The 21645-nt window shown below is 42.2% G+C and overlaps 1 pseudogene; it reads right to left on the bottom strand.

The window, feature by feature from the left end:
* Positions 1–8118: 8118 nt before the first annotated feature.
* Positions 8119–15174, bottom strand: LOC132779677 (antigen peptide transporter 2-like; annotated as a pseudogene).
* Positions 15175–21645: the final 6471 nt, after the last annotated feature.

Here is a 21645-nt window from a genome sequence, read left to right as displayed (position 1 = left end):
CTATTCTAAATAAACAGAACAAACGGCAGCCTTCCAGGTGTTACTGTATCACACTGATGTGGATATCACCTGTCAGACAGATGGCAAACTATGCAACCTCAGCAGACTGAAAGCCAAAACCAAGGTCACAGCAATGTCTGTTACAGAACTCCAGTATGCTGATGATAATGTAATCTCTACTCATTCTGAAGACCTGGAAGTCACCTTAAACATCTTTGCAGAAGCCTACAAAAAGCTTGGCCTCTCACTGAATGCAGAGAAACCAAAGTGCTTTACTATCAGGTACCAGTCAATCCCTCTACAATGCCATAGATCCAGCTTAATAATGTAACATTAGAAAATGTTGACCATTTCCGCTATCTTGGCAGCCACCTTTCCATAAAAATACTGACACCGAAATACAACACTGTCTGACAGGCCCGTAGCCAGGATTTCGTTTTGGGGGGAGGGGGCTGAATTTTTTTCAGGGGGGGGGGGTTCGGGGGGGGCTGAGTTTTGGGGGGGGCTGAGTCTGAGTGAAAGAGGGTCTAGCCTAGCAAACCTTTTGTATCATTACCCCAATACCCCCATGCATATGGGATATATTGAGTATGGTGATCAGATCATAATATGAATCAACATAACAGTTTAAATAATGCACCAGTAAGGCCTTTTCGCGAACCACCATGAGAATTTCGGGGGGGGGGGCTGAAGCCCCTCAACCCCCCCCCCCCCCCGGCTACATGCCTGCTGTCTGAGCTCTACAAGTGCATTTTTTTCAAATGAAGCAGAGAGTGTTTGGTTGTTTATGAAGCTATTGTCCTCCCAACTCTGTTATATACCAGCAAAATTTGTGCCATCTACAAATGTCACTGTCAACTTCTAGAATGATTTCCTCAGCGTTGAAAGTCAGCCATTACCAACAGGGCTGTGGAATTTGAAAAGGCATGAATGGAGAGCAAAAGGGAGAAACATGGTGTCAACGGGGGCCAGGACTGCCTTTGCACAGTTAAAACTTATGTGCCAGCTGTGCCCGTACCTTGAGACGCCAGATTTGGACATGATAGTCTAGACATTAGTCACATCCTATTTGGACTACTGCAACACTCTCTACATGGGGCTACCTTTGAAAACAGTTCAAAAGCTTCAACTGGTACAGAGATCGGCATGCAGATTACTAACTGGAGCTACGTACAGGGAGAGATCCACTCCCACGTTACGGCAGCTCCACTGGTTAGCTACAGCTGGTTATTACCTTTAAATCCCTAAACAGTTGAAGCCCAGGCTATTTGACAAATCATATCTCCTCCTACAAACCAACTGGGATACTGCGGTCAATGGAGGAGGATCTGCTCTTGGTCCTAATCTCATCTCAAGTACAGCTAGTGGGAACGAGAAAGGGAGCATTCTCCATGACTGCCTCTGGAACTCCCTCCCTAAAGAAATAAAAATGGCCCCTTCCTTTCTCATCTTAAAAAAAACAATTTAAATCCATATTTGCACACTATCATATGAAGAGGAGGAAGATAAGATGATGCTATTCAGCTAATAGGCTCTGATTAGAAATTGTTATTGCACATGAGCTTTGTTGGCTCTGTCAGCCCTGTTGATATCACTGGCCACATAATTTATATATTGTAAATGAACATTTTAATTGTTAGGTCACGTTATTATTTCATTCTCGATTGTGTGTTATAATTTGGTTTTAGATGTTGGTTTATTTTGGGATTTGGTTGTTTGTTTATTGCATTGTACCTATTGTTTTATCAAGGCATTGAATGTTTGCCTTTTTATCTGTTGGAATCCACCCTGAGTCCCTTCGGGGAGATAAGGCAGAATACAAATAAAGTTTTATTATGATTATTATGAAATTCCTCACACCATCCCCAAGCACATTTTAAATAAGGAGTGATAGAGGTTCTTGGAGATGCCTCCAAACTGTGGGATATCTAAAATGACATTTAGACCTACTCCATAACGCATTGCAAAAGGTTTGCATGTGCATTGACATTAATTTGGAATATCCTGAATATCCTTGGCATTACGTTTCCATTTGTACCATCATGTCTGCAACCTGACTAATCGTGATGTTTGTAGTTGAGAGACAGGCATTTAGAATTCTCAGTCAGAGAGTTGTAGGACTCCTAAAACTACAAGTCCAGGATTCCATAGGATGCTATTAATGGAATACCCCATCATAAATATAGATCATGCCATCACCTGTCTGGCACAATGAGCCCATTCTGCTTCTGTGATAACATGTTGACCCTTAGGTGATGTCATTGTGTGGAATTATTTTCTTTCTCTACTCACTCTCCTCCTGCAATAATTAATTGATATTAAGTTTTGTTTTAACATTCTTTTTCTGACATTCACTTAAACAGAAAAATTGCTTAATTTTTTTTTAATGGAGCAGTGGAAATCGCTGGAGAGAGGAGTTATGAGTCTAAGAAAAAGTATGGCAGTGGGACCATAGACTGGTGAATCAGCACATTGTTATAAATGCTGAGAGATGTGATAGTGAATGTCATCATCCTGATATGTTATTGCTATTTATGATTGTATGGCCGTCATGGGATAGTAGCTTTGTGTGACAAAGTCGCCAGGCTAGACTCACTGCTCTTCTGACATGGAATGAATTGTCAACAGTAGAATAGATGAAAGGGAAGATCGTCGGTTCAGTTTTGTCTTACTTAGAATCCTGACAATTTTCTTCTTGCCTTGACCTTCAAACGAACAAGCTTTGTTGCTCAATTATCTTATCTTCATCTTGGCCTCTTTTTACCTAGCACTTGTTTTTTTGAACCTGAACTCTTTCTATTCAGCACTTGTTTTTGAACTCCACCAGCACAACAAACAAGGAAATGGGGAAATGCTGCAAATGAAGGACCACATTTGCTTCGGTCGTTTGGTTTGGGAAATTGCTTATTATACCACTTACTGCTCATTATTTCTGCAATTCACTCCCAAATTTGTTGAACAAACACATTTATCAAGGAGACTGCCAACTGCTTCTGGCTGAAATGGCTGGCTTGAAAAGGGTATCTGCCCTGAAAGGACCAAACGGCTTTGACAAGGCCACCTTTGTTCTTACACATCTGCTACGCTGTCATATGACCGTTTGCCCAGAATCCATTATAGTCAGGCCTTCAGAACATACAAACCCTCAGCAATTAAGAGATTAAGCAATTTCCTGGGAACAGAACAAGCTTCATTATATCCCTACACCTGAAACGTAAGCCATCTTTTGCAGGCAATCATGCACCTAAGGAAGCCAGAATATGATTTCTCTCAATACTCATTAGCCAGCAAACAAGACAAAGTAAAACCAGCCAGTGGAATGAAAACTGGAGGAAATTTCAGTCTTTTGCTTGGCTACATTTGTGAAATAACCATCCAAAGCCACAAAGATAAAAACGCTTGCCAAGAGCACTGTTACTGCCATTTTGACAGCCAACAACATGCTTCCATAACTAGCATCATGCTCCCAAGCAATTTCACCAATTTAGCCAGGAGATCCATGCATACTCAGATGCACATATGGTCCTTATTAATTTCCATGCATAACTGCCATTCCTTCAATTAGATGTGAGCATCAAGGACAGAAATAGTCATATAGTTGTTGCAGACTCGGGATCTTTGCACCTGCTTCCATCAAAGATGGATTGAACTAGGCTGAGGTCCTAAACTACATCAGCTTTAACAGACAGCATACCTTTATCAAAAACGTGAAAATTGAAGCTTTTATTTCCCCCCCCCCCAAAAAAAAAGAATGTGCTTAATGACCTGTGAAAATAGGAAGCCCTATACCTAGCTTCTATGGTGCTTTATCTTGCTTATTTCTTTAGGCCACAATACATTTAAGATAGACATATACTACTCACTCATCTTTCTTGGACATACATATATTTATCTTCAGCTAACTGAATGTTATGAAAGTATAGGGATTCATTTAATATCTATGTGATTTCTCCCTCTCTCTTTCATTACAGATTAAAACCTTGGTGTTCTAGAATCCAACCCAAACTATCAAATTATTGCACTACATTGCTCTCTGGCCCTGTTTTTTTTTTTTTTAAGCTCCTTGGTCCCTTATGAAGATGATGCCAGAGTTGGACAATAGCAGTGAAAGGAAGAGAGGCTTCGGAGGCCGGGCATGGAGCAGCCTGGCGCTGAAAGCGATGCCGATCCCGTGGGCAGACCCAACCCGCAGCTGGCAGCCACGGCAGGTTTCTTGGGCTTTGAAGAACGTGCGAAAGCAGCAGCCAAGAAAGAAAAAGAACTGGATAATCAGCCTGGGGTTGGTAATTTATCAGCTGCAGCCCCATGTCCAGTAGGAAGGATATCTTCCAGGAGAGGAGAAGGAAGGAAATTGATGGAAGAGCCAAGAAAGAAAGAAGATCTAAGGAAAGGCGAAAAGTTGGGCCCTGGTAAGCAGATGCCGGTGGTGGGCCCAAGCAGATTCGGGACATGCCACTCTTCACCAAAATCCCCTTCCTCCCAGGCTCCATCGCCATATTCTACCCCACAAATTTCAGTGAAAAAGAGAGGAGAAGGAAGAAAATTGATTAAAGAGCAAAGAAAGAAAGAGGAAGAAAGGAAAGGTGAAAAGCTGGGCCCCAGGAAGCAGATGCTGGTGGTGGGCCCAAGCAGATTCAGGACATGCCATTCTTCACCAAAATCCCCTTATTCCAAGGCTCCAATACCATGTTCTACACCACAAACCTCGGTGGAAAGGACCGGCATGAGCCTGACTGAGCTCTAGTGAGCCTCAGCCTCTGGCAAGAGCATCAAGCAGCACGACTTGCGTCTCTGAGCGGTCTCCAAGGCCCAGAGGAAGAAGGAAAAAAGGCCCTTCTTGGACATGGCTGGCCGCATTGGGATCAGGCCCAAGGAGGCCCCACCAATTGAGCCTCTCTCCATAAGGGCATCCGGCATGGGGCAAAGGAGGCGTCCGAAGCCCCTGAGACAGAGGCCGCCCCACAGCCGGTGTCCAGCACCCACGAGCAAGCCCCACCAATTGAGCCTCCCTCTGTAAGGGCATCCGGCATGGGTGTCCTCCAGAAGAGTTCCTTGAAAGTTGCTCCTGAGGCTGCCAAGGACGCGAAGGAGGCGTCCAAAGCCCCTGAGACAGAGGCCACCCCACAGTTGGTGTCCAGCACCCATGAGCCCTATTTGCTCAGCTTTGCCTCCCTGCAAACCAGTTTGCAGGGAGGCAAACCGCCCAAAGAGCTGACCACCCCAAGCCAACAAGAATCGCTGGAGAAAGTGGCTGTAGGCATACACCTCACCCGGGACACAGAGGAGAGTGGCCCTGTGGAGATCACTACCATCTACCAGGACCATAAGATGAAGGACTCCATCTCCGAAGAGCACTCAAAAGTCGAGGATGGGAAGATGCTTGCGGTCATCAGCTCGGCAATTGGGGTGGCCCCCCGGCAGCAGCGCTCCTCCGTCTTGTCCCAGATTTTCTCCTGCACCTCCGCCACCAACGCCTCCCTATCCACCTCCAGCCAGGATAAGCCCATCACCGCTGCCGCCTCTGCCAGGGAATAAACACAGCTCCACTCACCCCCAACATTTCTTCTGCTTTGAATTAGCCGATATATAACACTGCCTTATCTCCCAGTGTTTTAAAATTTTAATCTTGAATTTGGCCCTGCCCACTGTGATCATTTTAGTGTTTAAATGCTCTGATTTTATATTGTTGTGCTGCTTATTTACATTGGTTTGTATTTTATGTTATGTTATTTTTTTTACTTTTTGTAGTGTTTTTGTGTTATATTGTGTTACTGTATTGATGGGCGTGGCCTCATGTAAGCTGCCCTGAGTCCCCTTGGGGAGATGGTGGCGGGGTATAAATAAAGTTTTATTTTTATTATTATTTATTAAATCAAATCTTTGATCATGATTTGTAGGGGAAAAAAGAACAAAAATGACAAACGCTGTGCTCATAACCTCTTTGCCAATATTGTGAAATTTGGTTTTGGCTTCACAAACAGTGTTGGCCAGAGGCATGTTCATTACATGCCCAAACCTCCATCTGTCTCCTAAATAATAAAACTGAAAATGGCAGATGTTTAGGAGTGTTAGAATGTTCATTAGTATTTGCACTAAGGAAAAAGCTCACTAGAGTTATTTTCCATTTTATATTAGGAAATGTCATATGTGTAAGATTGCATCCATCCTCTCTCAGATGCTATAATTTTTCAGGGCTTGGTAAAGTTACCTGGTTAGATAGTCACTCTCCAAATCCAATTCCCTATATTTGCTGAGAGCTGTATCCAGAAAGAGTTCATCCTTCCACAAACATTGGGTATGTGTGTGAAAGAAACCTTGCTGGTGATGGGTTGTTGTTTTTTTTTAAAAAAAAAACAAAAACAAAAAAACAAAAAACAAAAAAACACACCATCTATTCATTTTTCAAAGGCCATTGATTCACATATAATCCTATTATAGATTAATTCCCAGAGAAACTCTGAGAATCAGAAAAGTTTAAAGAGCAAATATACAAATGTTCAAAGAATAATATATGAAAACAGATCCAAGTAAGCAGTGATTCACAGGAAAAAGGTGAAAAAAATCAGAAGTGGCATTGCATGTCCAATCAAGGCAGGAGAGGAGCTTCATTTCATAATTGCGCAAACAAGGTGCTGTGAATGGCATTGCCATGCTTGAAGTGCAAGAAAGCAAGCTCTGAGTTAACATTCAATTGTAAATGTACTGATGGTGGGAAAGACTGTATTGCCATTCCACTACCTTTGAGAGGAAGGAAAAAATGGATTTCAAACAGAACAATCTAAAACAACAGACTAGTGTGATAGTTACCTTAGAAGAAATCCCAAAACCTAGTACTATGGCTCTGTCATTCACATTATGCAGTATATTTCCTGGAAATATTCTATTCTTAGCATCTGTCATTTAGTAATGCATTTAACCTTCATAAGGAACTCAGTGTGCTGCTTTAAAAATGTATAATTCCATGGACAATATGCTTAATAGCAGATATGGATTTCTTTCCACACCTCATACAGTATGTTTTGAAGGATTAATGTACTCATGAGGCCCAGCTAATGAGATTACCTGTTTACAAACTAAAGCAGTAGTTCAGGCTAGTTCATTGTTGGCCAATTATTCTGTTGTCCTCTCGTCTTCTGCAAATACATCTTATCTCTTTCTCAGAAGGCTAAAATGCAAGCCAGTCAATAGGATTGTTGCATTTGCATATCCTTTCATTGTTAAACCACAGGCTGCCACAGGCTGATAAAAAGTGAAATCAATTCTGGGGTCTAACCACAAATAAAAATATAATAACTAAGGGCATTTAAAGAGGCAGTCACCCACTTACTTAACAGGCAGATACTGCTTTTTCAATTGTGAGCAGGCTCCTAATTCAGATTGCAAGATACAACCATGCAAGTAAGCTAACATACTAGTATCTTAAAATTTGTGATGCAGAACAGCTTGGTGAGTAGAGCACAGATGAAGACTGAGCAAGGTTCATTCACATGTATTCTCAATCTTTGGAGGCCTAAAATGTTTACAGAAATAAATCTTGAAAACATAAATGAAAAGTGCTGTTGATTTGTTGCTATGAGTTTTCCAGGCTGTATGGCCATGTTCTGGAACATGGCCATACAGCTCGGAAAACTCTCAACAACCTAAATGAAAAGGTTTCTCATATTAAGACTGATGTTTCTGTGTTTGATACTATTTACTATCAAATTGACTTTGACATATGGCACCTGCAAGTCACCTTTTTATCAATTGCCCTGCTCATGTCTTTCAGACAGCTGTAACTTCCTGTATTATAATTTACCTCTTTTCCTAGTGTCTTCCACTTTAACAAACCTTTTTCAAATGATTCACAATGTCAATGTTTTTATTACTTCTATACACATGGTAAGAACGTTAATCTCAGTCAAACCCATTTAACTCCTCCTTGAAATCCCCTCCAAACTTTAAAAAAAACCCTGCATTTATTAGTCTTGATATTTAACAACTAAATAATGTCTCCTGATTCCTGTGGAGTGCACTTTCTCCTTTTGGCAGATTCTATTCATTATCCATTGTCTTATCAATCACATCCTTGGCATTCAGCAAAGGGTACAGAATTATTTGTCCACAAAGCGTCCATCTTCACGCCAATGTCACTCTGTGGAGCTCCTCTGGACCAGCCTGAAGTAGGGGCAGTTTAGAGTGAGTCCCTTCCTTGACAACCTGCCCACTTTCCAGCACCACAGTTTTGAGTGTTCTCCACTGTCTGCATCCAATGAGCAATCACCAGCACTGTGCAGGCCTGGCAGCTTAGTACTGACTGCTGGATCGCAGCTTCACTCTCCACATCCAGGGCACTTGTGACTTCACCCAGCACCAAGTCCTTTGGCTTCCAGATCAGGGCCCAGCCAATGGACAGGCACTGATTTTGCTCTGTGGACAACTGGCCTCCCTTCTCCCCAACATCTGCACCAAACCCTCCTTCCAGCTCACTGATAAATCCCAAGGCATTGGCTTCTTTGGCTGCAGCAGTCACTTCCTCCATGGTGCAATCCATGCTGCAGTCCCCATAAGCAATATTGTTCCAAATTGATCCAGAGAAGAGGATGGGTTTTTTTCTTGACTCACAAGTGCCACCTGTCAGTGTAGATATGTGTGTTCCTATTCCTGGATTGGTACGACATCCAGCAGGATCTCCCCTGATTGGGGCTCAAAGAACTGTTTCAGGAGGGCCATGCAGGTGCTCTTCCCATTGCCATTCAGCCCCACCAGTACCATCACCTCCTCAGGATGAAGCTCAAAGGAGACATTCTTTAAAACTTGGACGTCAGGGTGAGAGGGATAGAAAAATGTTCTTGAATGAGACATGGCCTTGGAGGACCTCTGGAGACAATGTCCCCTCTGTATGAACTGAAGGTTCCCGGCGAAGGTATTCAAACACATATTTGGCAGCCCCCACATTACTAAGGGCATTCCCATATATATACATCAAGGTTTGCACATACCTCTCCCCCCATTTCCATCTGGTAGAGGATGAAGGAAATCAGATTCCCTTTGGTTACAAGGCCACCAAGGATCTGTTGGTATCCGAAGCAAAGGAGTAACAGATTCAGGCCCAGATCAAGTAACCGTCAGATGAATCATAATGTGTTATGATATGCCCAAAGTATGATAATATGAGCTTAGTCAGTCATCTTCACTTCTACTGAGTGTTCAAACTTGATTTGCTTGAAGATACATTCATCTGTCTGTGTATCTCTATCTAAAGAATGACTGGGAAACATGTGCTTCCCAAATATTGCCAGGAGTCATGCTGCTAGAATTTGGTGACAACTCAGTGGGTGGGGAAATCATTTTGCTTTCCTTAAATAGGTAATACCGTATCATGGAGTCAATCTGACACTTTCTCATAGCCACAGGTAGCAAAAAATGATATAGAGAACCAGCAGGGAACCACATAGTGCAATGACATATAGTACAAATTATTTATCCTATGATCTGACATATTACAGAGAACAACCAACACAAATCCACCTTTGTAATCACTGTGTTCTAGTAAAGTTCTGTCACAATATATATTCTCCTAAGGAATTGAAATATCTTCACCGACTGAATGTGGAGTTTTTGTCATGTTCTTTTTTACACTGTAATAGCCAGTTCTGTAATTTTCAACAATAATTTGCAAACTCATTAATAACACAATGAATGTGCAATTCATTATTTACCAGTAATTAATGACTTACTATTGATTATCAATAAGGTCAAACAACTCTCATTGCAGATGAGTAATTACCTGTATGAGCTGAAGATAACTATTCTTGAGAATAGAATCTTATCCAGAGAAAGCAAAATAAAGAAAATCTCAACCATTACCATTAACAGGAAACAATAAAGACAAATAGAAGAATCCATTAAAAAAGCCACAAAAAAAATCAACTGCTCTCCATTATTGTTGAGTCAAAAGTCCCCAGGTTTAGAGCCCAAATAGAAGAGAAACCAGCCAGTGCCTTTAAGATACAGGATCCTTAAGAGTAGTGTGTTTTAGCCAGATTTTTTTTTGTCATGTCAGGAGCAAGTCGCTTCTGGTGTGAGAGAATTGGCCGTCTGCGAGGATGTTGCCCAGGGGACGCCTGGATGATTTGATGTTTTTATCATCCTTGTGGGAGGATTCTCTCATATTCCCGCATGAAGAGCTGGAGCTGATAGAGGGAGCTCATCCGCCTCTCCCTGGATTCGAACCTGCGACCCGTCGGTCTTCAGTCCTGCCGGCACAGAGGTTTAACCCACTGCGCCACCGGGGGATTCATTAGCCAGATGAATCAAGAGAATGCAACCTCCAGCATTTTTTGAACCATTGGCTATGCTGGCTAGGGATGATGAGAGCTTAGTGATATCTGAAAAGTTACACTTTGTCCATGCTTGGGTAAGAGTCTTGTAATCTTTCTCTCCAAAATCTAATTGGACCTCCAGGAGATGGGTTTGTCTTCTAACAGCTTGATTTAGGCTCAAGGACTGCCAGTATGGCTTATGGGTCTTGAAAGTGTTAAGATCGGGGGATTTCTGAACTCTTGGGTCTGGGATACTTCCAGATCTTGAGTTTGGCCATGAAGCAGGGCATCATCCAGTACTGATGATGCTGGTTCCACAGCCTCTCATTCTGTGTCTGGACTAATGCTAGACTCCTAGCAATAAACACAATAAAGCCAAGATCATAGCACAGAGTGTAATAAAGCAACACGAATGAAATTATAACCTATTTTGGACAATATAACTGTACCCTCCAAAGCTCTTGGTGGTATACCTTTATTGCCTACAAATGGCCTCCCAAACTCAAACAGTTACTTACGTATATGAGAAAATACAAAATGGATGGGGATACAGTTGGGTATAAGACTTTAATAGAAATCCAGAAGTAAACTCTGCTTGCACATCTACTCAGGAAATGTCATCACAATATTTAATCATATCACCTACAATATTAGTGATAAGTTCACTTGCTCAACCTGTAATGTGATGTATGACACCCTGTCAACAATGCCCTTCAGTACTCTACATTGGGAAAACAGGGCAATCTCTGCAATTTAACAGTAAATCAGACGTTAGGAATGGGAATACACAAAAACACTTCAATATTCCTAGTCATTACATCTCTGACCTCAGAACAGCAGCCCTTTAACAAAAAATGACAAAGATAGGAAAGAGAAACAGCAGAATCAGAATATAGCCACAAACTCCAGTTCATTTACAGTGGGTTGAATAGAGACAATGATTTTCCTGCACACTACACATGCACACACACATTACAATATTAATTAACATGCCAGCCTCACAAAAGCTCTCATTTTCAATTTATTGTATCTTCTTTCTGGTTCCTACCCAGCATCACACTACATTACAATAACTCCCTCCAACCTTCATATGGTTATCTATTCACCTTAGCCTTAGGCAACATATTTCCTTCTGCTTTTGTCCCCCAAATAAACAATGAACTTGACACCTCATCACCATATCCACAATTTTCCCATTCTGTGGCTATTTACACTAACAGTCTATTCCTATAGGTCTGTTCTGAGGCAATTCAATCCATGTATCTGATGAAGTTGACCTAAGTTTACAAAAGTTTTTGCTGCTGATTTCTAATTCTCAGTTCGTCTCAAAAGTGCTAGATTTCCAGAATGAGGACCTCATCACATGAAGTTGCCCAACATGGGTGACAGTATGAGGTGGGGGGCTGCCAGCCAGTGCAGTGAATACAACGGGCAACGGGGGACATAGTCACCCTGTGCCCTGCATCGCCATCTCCCCCATCCCATGGGAGAAAGCATCATTGTCCAGCTTCCCTCTGCACAAACCCCATTGCTGGCAATGAAAACACAGGAAGCCTCCCCTGCTCTCTCTGCTCCAATGTTCGATGCCTTCAACACAGTTCGGGAATGGAGCCCCACCAGAAGTAGCTCTACATTGTTTGATGAGATCCAATGGGCTCTGTCACCAAACTGTGGCGAAAGTGTCATACAGCGGGTAAATTTGCCCGTGTGATGAAGTCCTAACACGGCTATGTATTTGAAAAGCAAAAAACAATTGTTAATGCAATTTGATCTGTTTTGGCATTCTGCCAGGCACATATCCCTAAAGGATACCTGCCTGAATCAGCTTTTATATTATTGTCCAATGAATCTCTCTGTGTTACTACTGAATAAAGCCAAACCATGCAATACAAGCATTCCTCTTACTCTACAACAAAACTAAAAATATTAGTCTTCATTTATTTCAGCACTTAATCCGAAAGCTTTTACACTCTCTCGCCAGAACAGCATATGTCACATTTCAGTGATTATAGTGGACTCTTTATTTCACGTTTGCCCGTGCGTGTTAACCACATGATGTCATTCACCAATGTTTAGGTGTCAGTTCATCAAATATCAAGAGAATGCACTTCAAGAGTGAAAATGAAGTCAGCAGCATTTGCACTTCCTCAAGGTTAATGGCAAACGCTGTACACTATTATGAGAATTGTGATACAAAATGGGTATGTACCAGAATACAATAAAACAGCAACGAAATCATTATATATTTGTTTCAGCACTGCTGTCTGTACAAAATTATATGCTGAAAATGGAATTGATTTTATTTGGTTCAAGGAGGAGTTCCTAACATCACTCGGTGTTGTTCAGCATGGAAAAAGCTTTGTACAAGGAGGAACTTAGTATCTCCTTTAAGAGTGCTTCTAGCCTAATCCAACAAGTGAACTCTGACCTTAGTCAAAACAAATTCATTATTGGTGACACTGGCCATCCAGTCCCACAGACAAAATGACTTCCATCAATGTAATAAGCAATATTAGACAAGTTCTTCTTCACAACTTTTTTTCTGATAATGTTGCTCTGTGTCTTCAAGTCGCCTGCTGATCTATCAGTTTTCTTAAGCAAAGAATACTCAGAGGTGGTTTTACCAGTTCTTTCCTCTGAGATATAACCTTCAGTACCTTGTATTCATTGAAGGTCTCCCTTTCAAGTACTAGAAAGGGTTAACCCTGCTTAGCTTCCAACACTGCTCCATTTTTATTCTTGTGTTGCTTTTTATTGAATTGTTTTTATCTTATTATTGACCTCTTTCAAGTACAGTTGTAACTGCTGGTCTGGGAGTGGTTTGTGCTGAAATTGCAAGATATACACAAAATAACATAAACAGGACTTTATGGAGAAACATCAGATTTTCTTCTGAGGATAATGTATAATGCTGCAAAAGAGCCACAATTTACATATCATTAAGAATGCACAATGACTAGGATAAATCATGTGCTTTATACTCCTCTTCTGTCTCATGCTACAAAATTTAATTTGCCAGCCAAACTACAACTTCTGCAACAACAAAAAAAAAAGGGGGGGGGCAAAATAGGGACGAGATGTACTTTTCAAACTGCTGACAGTGTTTGATTGCACAATACATCAAATATATATCAGATATAACAGATGTCTATGTTTATTAATGCAAAATAATGTAATGCTAAGGTATAATTTTTGATAAGTACACAGAAATTAAGCTATCTACCCAGAAAGCTGTATTACATTGACAGATTTGTCGTGTGCTACAAATAAAAAAAAAACCTTTATAGGGGAGTTAATGAAAAGTTATTAATGCGCACTAAGGAACAAGTTATGAGAAGGGCAACTTTTACTGTAGTCCAAATCTACCCATGTTTATTGACTTCAAAGCAATTGTTTCAAGGAAATGCATTAAGAACCCAGACAGTTCTTCAAATTTTATCACACAACACTGATAAAGGTACTTACAGCAGGATAAAAACACCTTTAGATGGGGTTTACTGCATGACATTGTATTTATTTATTCCAAACATTTGTATATTCTCAACCACCCAGAAGGGGGGGGGGGAGACCCCGGGGGGGGGGTGACTCAGGGTGGTTTACAACCAGCAGCAATTCAATGCCAACACCTACAAGCAATACAATATAACACACATTAAACATTGGTTAAAACATTAAGTTATAAAATATCCATTTAAAACATTATTAACAGCAATATAGCGACATCCAAATCAAATTCAGCGTCGTGATCCAGTCCAAAGCCTGTCCATTATCAGTTATCATGAAGCATTGTAATTACCGTTAAGCCTGATACACGAATGCCTGGTCCCAAAACAATGATTTGAGCTTTTTCCTAAAGGAAAGGAGAGATGGAGCTGACCTAATTTCCATTGGAAGTGTGTTCCACAGATGAGGGACCAACCCTGAGAAGGCCCCGTCTCAAGGCCCCATGAGTCGCGTTTGTGAGGAAGGCGGGATCACAAGCAGAGCCTCCCCAAATGATCAGACTCCGAGGCAGATCGTAGAGGGAGATACATTCAGACAAGTAAACTGGGCCAGAACTGTATAGGGCTTTCTAAGCCAAGACCAACACTTTGAATTGTGCTCAGAATTGTGTTGGCAGCCAGTGGAGCTGACACAACAGTGGGGTGATATGTTCCCTGTATGTCACTCTGGTGAGTAATCTGGCTGCCACTCGTTGGACTAGTTGGAGGTTCTCAATAGTCTTCAAAGGCAACCCCACATAGAGTGCAGTACAGTAATCTATTCAGGATGCAACAAGAGCGTGGACCATCATGGCCAGATCAGACTTCTCAAGGTACAGGCACAGCTGGCACACTAGTTTTAACTGTGCAAATGCTCCCCTGGCCACTGCTGAGACCTGGGGTTCCAGGCTCAGCAATGAATCCAGGATCACTCCCAAGCTGCAAACCTGAGTCTTCAGAGGGAATGTAACCCCATCCAACACAGGCTGTAACCCTATGCCCTGTTCAGCCTTTCGACTAACCAGGAGGACCTCTGTCATGTCTAGATTCAATTTCAATTTTTTAGCCCTCATCCAGCCTGACACAGCTGCCAAGCACCGCAAGGTGACTAACAGGTGGGAAGGAGTGACAGAGTTGGACGTCATCTGCGTACAGATAACACCGTACTACGAAACTCTGGATGATCTCCCCCAGCGGTTTCATGTAGATATTAAACAACATGGGGAACAATACTGAACCCTATGGGACTCCACAAGACAAAGATTGTGGGGTTGAACAGATGTCACCTAATAACATCTTCTGGGATTGTCCCTCCAAGAAGGACAGGAGCCACTGCAAAACAGTACCTCCAAGTCCCATACCTGTGAGGAGTCCCAGAAGGATACCATGATCAACAGTATCAAAGGCTGCTGAGAGGTCCAGCAGAACCAACACAGACGCATTCCCCCTGTCTAGTTCCCAGCATAGATCACCTGTTAAGGTGGCCAAGGCTGTTTCAGTTTCATGTGCTGGCCTAAAGCCAGACTATGCCGGGTCTAGATAATCAGTGTCTCCCAAGATCACCTGGAGTTGCGAGACCACCACACGTTCCAGGACTTTGCCCAAATAGGGGAGATTGGAAACTGGGCTATAGTTGACTAATTGAGTGGGGTCCAGTCATGGGTTTTTTTCAACAGTGGTTTTATAACAGCTTCTTTTAAGCTGGCTAGAATCTTGCCTTCCTGTAAGGAGGCATTAACCACCACCTAAACCCCCTCTGGCTTCTTTTATCAGCGAGGATAAGCAGAGGTCTAGGATGCATGTGGCAAGCCTCACTACTCTAAGGATCTTGTCCACGTCCCTGAGATGAACCAATTGAAATGAATCAATCAAAACTGGATAAGCAGGTCATGTTACATCCTCAGAAACTGCCATTAAAGTGGCATCAAAGTCGGAACAGATCAGAGCAACTTTGTTCGCAAAGAACTGAGGAAATGCTCAGTTCTTATATCTCTCCTGAATCAGCTCCGCAGAACTATTTTTTTCGGGGTCAGGCTGCAGCTCCAGTTCTGCTGCTGACTCAGTTGCTGGGCAGAAAGGCCCTTCTTCTTTGTCTTCAGCACAGACCCTGACATACAGTTTCTGAGCCAATCAGGAGCTGACCCAGCTTTTTGAATAGCTGCCAAATGAAATTAAAATGCCCTGTATTCCCTATTACAGCATGTCAGTATTTTGGAGTGCTTTTGCCACGGACATCCTCTCTACCCATCGAGAATAAATCTCTGCTTTTGCTTTCTACCCAGGTGTGTCTCATTTGGCCTTCTGGAAAGCTAGTCACCTTGGCTTTCGAATCCACGATTTAGAAAAGCTGAAATAACTCAACAATAAAGTCCTTGCTTCTACCTGATAACATGATAGCAGGCTGGCTTAAGGGCACAGCACAGGCCACATGTCACATATAGTTTGGCACTCCAATACCTTGTAGATTATTCCTTTTGTCCTGGACAATCTTCCCACTGCATCTGCTTCCTAAGGTAGCTTCCTTAGTATGCACAATGGTAGGGCCAAACCTAAAATCACAGAATCGTAGAGTTGGAAGAGACCACAGGGGCCATCCAGTCCAACCAACTGCCTTGCCCACCTATCCATTGTTACTTCCCACAATTGGCTCTGAATCTGGATGTGCCATGTAGCAATCGTGATTACACACAACATGAAGAGCCTTATCCTCCACAACTTTCCAATCTCCATTTTAAAGGCATTTAAACTAGTGACTATCTCTACAAATTGTAGCCATGAATTTCATATATTAATTATGCAATGTGTGGAACACTAACTGCTACCCAGACTCTCAAATGACTGTGTTATCAAACGTGGGTCTGATTGCAAGACTAGATTTACCTTGGGAAGTCACTCTGAGCTAAATTAGAAGTGCCAAGGAGTTGTGTTACTATTTCCTCTGAGTGGCTGGTAGCTATTGCTGTTGTTTTACTAATCAAAAGCAACCTAGTGAGGAGGTAAGCCTGAGCAAAGGAAAGGCATGCGATAACATCAGAAAGAACAGGAACAAATCTGGGACTTTCTGGTCTTTTTAATCAGTTTGGATGGGCTGAGATATTGTTTCGTTCACCCCTCCCCTCCCCCTTGATTTCACAATTGCTGGTATTTTTTTTCTTTCTTTCTTTTGGAAAGGAAAGAATATGTAAAGTATGCTATAGTACTAGAGAGAATAAGGAGTCATGCCGAACTTCACCCAGAGTGAATTTGATTACATGGAAGTCACAGTTGTTTGGCAAGAAAACTCTATGAAACTTTCATGATTTATTTATGTTTTTGTTAGATCAGAAATCAAGAACAGTTACTTTTCCGGATTAAAAATTCTAGACACTTCGCCCAGCCATTGTGACCACTTGCTATGCTGGTTAGAGACGTTTGAGACCTGAAGGCAAACAAATAATGAGTAACATTTCCAAGTTCTGGTACTAGATCAAAATGATCTCTAGTTTTTCATGATGGGTGAAGCTTTACTTACTTCTGTGTCACAAGCCAGAACTGGTTGTCCTTTATGTAATACAAAGGATAGTATCCATTTTGCCATATGGTGTAACATGCCACCAACTGAGACTGCACCATGCAAATACATAAAGAACATGCAGCATGGTTCATAAACTTCCTGTAAAGTTGAACTACCTTTACAGAAGTGGTTGGAGAAAATGCAGATTATGTAACACGGTTCTAAGTAAGCAGAAGCCATTTCACTCAGGAAAATGCTGCAGTACATTGTTGCTGTCTGTATGTGGAAATTTGGAGTCTGCTTTAGAAATACCTTAGTACTTTCTAACTCAAGGCTACCTGTCATTACTTGACAAGAATCTGTGTCATTTGCTTGCTCAGTTCTAAAAAAAAATTCTTCCAGAAATGTTTCCAAGCCTGTCTAGGGGCCCTTCCACGCAGCCCTATATCCCAAAATATCAAGGCAGAAAATGCTACATAATAATAATAAATGATCTGCACGCATTATTCGCCAATAAATCACATAGTCCTATACAGTTGGGAAGTGTCTGATGTGTGATCCAATACAACAGCCAGCAGAGTGATCTTGTTTGCTGTGGACTCATCTTGTTGTGTTTCAAATAATAATAATATCAATATCAAGCATGGGCATGTGAAAAATGTGGTAAGCAAAGAAACTATCCAAATTGTCAGAAAGGTTTTAAAGAGCAAGTTAAATGGTGGAAATAAAATCAAGGCTATCAACACCTGGGCCATCCCTGTCATTAGATACACTGCTGGAATTGTGAGCTGGATGATCTGGACGGAAAAACAAGAAAACTGATGATAATCCACTACTCATTACACCTGCGTAGTGATGTCGACAGACTTTACCTGACCAGAAAATCGGGAGGCAGAGGGCTTCTGCGGGTGAAACAAACGGTAAAAGAAGAGAAACATGCACACAGGCAGATTATGTGAAAGGCAGTCAAGAACCAACACTGAGGGAAGTCAGGAGTAGTAAACTGCTTCAAGTGCAAAAGACAAAGAATGAATACCGTAAAAACACAATCCAGAGCAGAAGAGAAAACTAGCGAAAGAAGGCTCTCCATGAACAGTTCCTGGGAAAATTGAGAGCCAAACTGACAAAGAAAAATCATGAATGTGGCTCACAAATGGAACTTTGAAAAAGGAGACAGAGGGCCTGATTCTGGCAGCCCAAGAACAAGCCATTAGAACCAATGCCATCAAAGCCAGAATTGAAAAGTCGACAACAGATCCCAAATGTAGACTGCAAGGAAGCAGATGAAACAATAGATCACATCCTCAGCTGCTGCAAGAAGATCGTGCAGACAGACTACAAGCAGAGGCATAACACCGTTGCTCAGATGATTCATTGGAACTTGTGCCACAAATACCATCTTCCTGCGACAAAGAACTGGTGGGATCACAAGCCGGAAAAAGTTACAGAGAATGAACACGTCAAGCTACTCTGGAACTTCTGGATTCAGACAGACAGAGTTTTGGAGCACAATACTCCTGACCTCACGATCGTGTTAAAAAACAAAGTATGGATTGTCGATGTTGTAATCCCAGGTGACAGCAGGATTGAAGAGAAACAACTGGAAAAGCTGACACGATATGAGGATTTAAAGATTGAACTGCACAGACACTGACACAAACCAGTAAAGGTGGTCCCAATGGTGATTGGCACACTGGGTGCAGTGCCTAAAGACTTTGGCCTGCACTTAAACACAATCAGCACTAACAAGATTACCATCTGCCAGCTGCAAAAGGCCACCTTACTGGGATCTGCACGCATTATTTGCTGATGCATCACACAGTCCTAGACACTTGGGAAGTGTCCGACGTGTGATCCAATACAACAGCCAACAGAATGTCTGTTCTGGACTCATCTTGTGGTGTTTCAAATAATAATAATAATGATAATAATATCTTTATCCCCCACCACCATCTCCCTGAGGGGACTCGGGGTGGCTTACATGAGGCCAAGCCCAACAATACAGTAATACAAATATACAAAACAGGAATACAACAGTAAAATATAAAGAAAAAATAAATAAAATACAAAAACCAATATAAATAAGCACAACAAACAATATAAAATCACAATAATCGAACACAAAAAGAGGGAAAAGTTGATTACAGTGGGCAAGGCCAGTTGCAAAGATTAAAAGTTTAAAAACACTGGGTGAGAGAGCAATGTAATGTATCTGAACAGGGGATCTGGGGAATGAAAATAGGGATTAATTGCACTAGCAGGTAAAATAAAGTGCTTCTGAGGGCATTTTTGCAGGGTTTGGTCAGGTCAAGGATTATTGTTCATTCAGTCATTGAAGGCACACTGAAACAACCAAGTTTTCAAGCTCTTCCTAAAGACTGCCAGGGTGGGAGCTTGCCGAATTTCTCTGGTTATGGACTCAGATAACCCAGTTCAAAGCAGATATTGTGGGATTTTCTGCCCTGATATTCTGGGATGTAGGGCTGTATGGAAGGGCCCTAGGTACTCCAGTGTAATTCTATGATATGCTCCAAACCCATGTTTAATCAAACTGCAAGGTTCTCTATTATCCATGGTTTTGGGTATCCATGGAGAGTCTCAGAATGTATCCCCCATAGAGAGGGGAAATCATACTGTACAGTGTTTATTGCATTTATATTCTGCTCTTCCTCGAAGGAATTTAAGATAGGGGTTTAAAGCCGATCCCCCACCTCCCATTTTTATTGTTACAGCAATCCTGGTCTGGCTGAGATCCCGTTTACACTGTCATGTCATGCAGTTATACGTAACTGCATAATATAATCAGTGTAGACTCATATAATGCAGTTTAACTGCACTGAACTGTGTTGTGTTGTTTATTCGTTCAGTTGCTTCCAATTCTTCGTGCCCTCATGGACCAGCCCAAGCCTGAGCTCCCATAGTGTGTTGTATGGCAGTGTAAATGAGACTTGAGTGAGAGTGATTAGACCAAAGACATCCAGCAATTTTCATAGTTGAATATAGATTTAAATCAACTCCGTTTAGAAAGAAGTCCAGGATCTGTTCGGCATGTAAAACTCATGGTTTCTGACTCAGCCTGTCTTCTGGCCTCATGACAAATTAGGGAAATAAGGCTTTTGTGAGTGGATGACTCAGGGCCCTTCCACACAGCTGTACAAAATTCCACATTATCTGCTTTGAACAGGGTTACTTTACTTACTTAGGAGATCCCTTGTAGTCTGCGGATGATGGTCCTCCAAATGTAGTATCCTGGCGGTGTGTCCGTAGGTGACTGTGGTGCCCTATTCTTGATCTGCATCTTCTCCCACATTCATTTGCTTTAATTCAAACAAAAGGATTATTTTTCTTCCCAGTTGCTAAGAAGAGCACCTTCTCGCCACTGTACTACCTGAGTTTGAGGGAATATAGTGATCTGTTTAATAAAATGAGTAACCCAGGTGTATGTTCACATAGGTCCCTGAGGCTCTGTAAATGTTATTGCATGGACATCAAATTGCTTTTGCAGATATTAGGAGTGAGAAACATGAGGTGGACCACATGTGGACTTATCTCAAAGGGCTTTTGCATGCCTCCTACTGAGGCTTTCAGTGAGAGTGATGTGTCACTTCCAAGATGCATGACATGGTAAAATGGGAAGAGAGGGAGAGAGACTTACTTAGGTGATCCCTCGTAGCCCAGGGATGATGGTCCTCCCAGTTCAGTGTCTTGGTGGTGAGTCCGTAGGTGGCTGTGGAGCCCTATTCTTGATCCACATGTTCTCCCAAAGTGAGGGCATCGGTTTCAAGGTGGAAGATGGTCCCGGTCAGGGTTAGCTTGATGTGCAGGTTTCTCTCTTTCGCCCTCTATTCGTGCCTCTTCAAATTCTGCAGCACTGCTGGTCACAGCTGACCTCCAACTGTAGCGCTCAAGGGCCAGGGCTTCCCAGTTCTTTGTCTATGCCAGAGTTGGCTTTGAGCCCGTCTTTAAATCTCTTTTCCTGTCCTCCAACATTACGTTTTCCTTTCTTGAACTTGGAATAGAGCAACTGCTTTGGGAGACGGTGGTCGGGCATCCGGACAACGTGGCTGGTCCAGAGGAGTTGATGGTGGAGGACTGGGTTATATGGTAGTGTAGACCAGGCCTGGGCAAACTTTGGCCCTACAGGTGTTTGGACTTCTCACAATTCCTAACAGCCTCAGATCCCTTCCTTTCAGTTGAAGGGGGAAAGGAAAGGGCCTGTGGCTGTTAGGAATTGTGGGAGTTGAAGCCCAAAACACCTGGAGGGTCCAAGTTTGCCCAGGCCTGGTCTACACACTGAGGCTATAACACAGTTTGACTGCACTGAACTGCATTCTATGGCAGCGCAGGTGAGGCCTGGGACTTGCCA

This window comes from Anolis sagrei, chromosome 6 (assembly GCF_037176765.1).
Source record: "Anolis sagrei isolate rAnoSag1 chromosome 6, rAnoSag1.mat, whole genome shotgun sequence".
Lineage (NCBI taxonomy): Eukaryota > Metazoa > Chordata > Lepidosauria > Squamata > Dactyloidae > Anolis > Anolis sagrei.
Note: the sequence above shows the minus strand (reverse complement) of the source record. Positions and strands in the feature narration are given on the sequence as shown.